The 2,589-nt window shown below is 50.2% G+C and overlaps 1 non-coding gene across 1 annotated transcript; it reads right to left on the bottom strand.

Annotated features, from left to right (window-relative positions):
* Positions 1 to 1,686: 1,686 nt before the first annotated feature.
* trnal-cag (transfer RNA leucine (anticodon CAG)) lies at positions 1,687 to 1,769 on the bottom strand. The gene has a single exon. It is a non-coding gene; the product is annotated as a tRNA-Leu (tRNA).
* Between the last annotated feature and the right edge of the window lie 820 nt (positions 1,770 to 2,589).

Here is a 2,589-nt window from a genome sequence, read left to right as displayed (position 1 = left end):
AGCTGCACAGAAACGCACCCCGCTTGCTTTGTATCATTCGCAAGTTTGTGGTTAAAGAGTAAAAAAGGCTGGAATTCTTCTGCCAGCCGGCAGGATTTCTTCTGCACTCACCCAGAAAAGCCAAGAATTGTATTTCATCTTTCGCAAGCTGTATTTTCCAGGAGGAGAATGAATACTTGCATTAAACTGAATCAAGCCGACAGAGACGCACAGCCGTTGTTTTTCTCCATGGGAAGTTTTTCGTTAAGGAAAAACACCGTTGTCATTTTCTTGCCAGCCGGCGGTATTTCTTGTGCAGCGATGAGCCCGATTTGTATTTCGTATTTCGCAAGTTGTGTGAATTTCTTGAAGTTGAAAGTGAATTCGCTCCAGAAAAGAAATGTCCAGTCGCATGAAAGCCGTGGCTGTTTGTTAAACCGCAGGACAGGACAGCTTGCGTTCTGTTTCTCATGGCGTTCGCAAAGGCGATTCCTGCCTTTAAAACTGCTGTGTCTGCGACTGAAAGTGGCGTGTGTCGCAGCTTCTAAAGTCTTGTTGACGCTCCTCGATGTTGCTTTCTCTCTGCCTAAGGAAGTTCGATTGTCGCGTCGGAAGGAGGAGACCTAATCCTTCCAGCTTTAAGCCACCCTTCAGTCTTCTGAAGGGTGTCCGAGTGCTAGCATGTCATTTGGCTTTTTTGGGGGGGAAACGGAGAGCGACATTGAAAAAGGTTACCGCCGCCGCCTCGCCCTCCGTGTTAAATGATCGCAAGCCGGCGGCGGCGGCGCTCCCTGTAGTCGTGGCCGAGCGGTTAAGGCGAAGGGCTAGAAAGCCATTGGGGACTCCCCGCGTCGGCTCGAATCCTGCCGACTACGGCGCCCTTCTCCTGTCGCTTCGGCCTGCCCAGAAAAAGGCGGAGTGCCGTTTCTCTCTTCCTGCTTCTTGTACAAACGCTAAATCGCTTGGACCTGCTGCCTTGGAAGTAATGTCTTTAACATCCACCAGTGACATTTCACAGCTGGAAGCACACAGCCACGCTTTTGGCATTGGCATGTCTTGCGCCCTACTTCCAGCCTTTGAAGACCTAATTATTCAAACTGAAAGAACCGGCTGAATGAGTGTTTGCAGTGCACCAGGAGGAGCAGGGACCATAGCATTGGAGGGGTGAGGATGGCGGAGATGGAAACGTTTTCATGCGCTCCTCTGGGAGGAATGAAAAGAAAAGACGAAACCGGAAACAGTAGTAGCCGCAAGAGGAAGTGTCTTCAAGCGCCAAGCAAGCGCTCCTCGTTAGTATAGTGGTGCGTATCCCCGCCTGTCACGTGGGAGACCAGGGATGGATTGCTTGACGGCGAGCCAGGTTGCTTTTCTCCCATCAGATTCCAACCGCTAATGCTAACGCAGTGTGTGGGAGCTTACATGCTTTTCCTTTCCCGTCTTTTTCGGACGACTATTCCAAAGGGGTAACCTGAAGGAATAGGGGCCTGAAGACACGAGGCATTCTTAAACCAGCACTGGGCTGCACGGCCTTCTGTTGTGATCAGGTTATATTCGAGTCAAAAAGCCAGAGCATCCGCTTCCATCCTATGGAGCACGAGCTAAATCGGAAGAGGCAGGGGATACACCTACGCCTATCGGCGCACGTTCCCCGCGGCAGGCTGCTTCACCCATTTGCACCCGACTGGAGACGGCACTGAGCAAGCTTTTTGTCAGGAGTGGGATTCGAACCCACGCCTCCAGGGGAGACTGCGACCTGAACGCAGCGCCTTAGACCGCTCGGCCATCCTGACGCTGGCCCCTAATTCCGGGGCGGTCTGATGAGCCACCGCGATCCCACTACGCTCCTCGAGTATCGCACTGTTATTAATACTACATTGTGACTCCAGCATTAAAATGTTTGGAAAATGTGTCGGCTTTTATAATCCAGTGTAGAGCAGCATGTGATGATTTGTGCTACAACACCAAGCGCTCAAAGTGACGTCTGCGTTTGTCGTTGAAACTTTCAACTCTTTCATCACTTATGTAGGAAATAAAAAGAGCCGTTGTGCGCCACGCGCAGAGCGGCCGTCAGCAGAGTGGCGCAGCGGAAGCGTGCTGGGCCCATAACCCAGAAGTCGATGGATCAAAACCATCCTCTGCTACGTGTGTCCTATGCATGATTCATAATCATGCCATTGGGTTAGCAAAGTGCCTTCAAATAGTCTGCATCTCCCTTTCTTTAAGTTCTGTCCTGAGTTTCTCTCTCGTGTGTGTTTGTGCAAGCTTGACACTTGCGGGACTCTTTAATCTTCACCAATACGGAGATGACCAAATGTGTCTTCGGTTGTTCTGAGGTCTTTGATAGTTTCTTCGAATGCTTCAACTGAACCTCGAAATCGAAGCAGTTATGTTTATATTGATTTCTCGCGTTAATCATTACGAACCAGGAACAGCCAGCACACTCGGTCGCATTAGTAATTATGTCACGTCTCTACTTAGCAGAGCATTCAAAGGCCCACTGGAAGTAGTAAAGCACTAAAACACTGCAAAACTGAACTCGGGAAAATCATACTGGGAGCTCTGAGCGATGTCTGCATCCAAGCCATCCAATACGGACTCTGAAACCTTGGA

The sequence above is a fragment of the Lepisosteus oculatus genome, unplaced genomic scaffold, assembly GCF_040954835.1.
Source record: "Lepisosteus oculatus isolate fLepOcu1 unplaced genomic scaffold, fLepOcu1.hap2 HAP2_SCAFFOLD_39, whole genome shotgun sequence".
Lineage (NCBI taxonomy): Eukaryota > Metazoa > Chordata > Actinopteri > Semionotiformes > Lepisosteidae > Lepisosteus > Lepisosteus oculatus.
The sequence above is the reverse complement of the archived record's forward strand: the minus strand, read 5'-3'. Positions and strand labels throughout refer to the sequence as shown.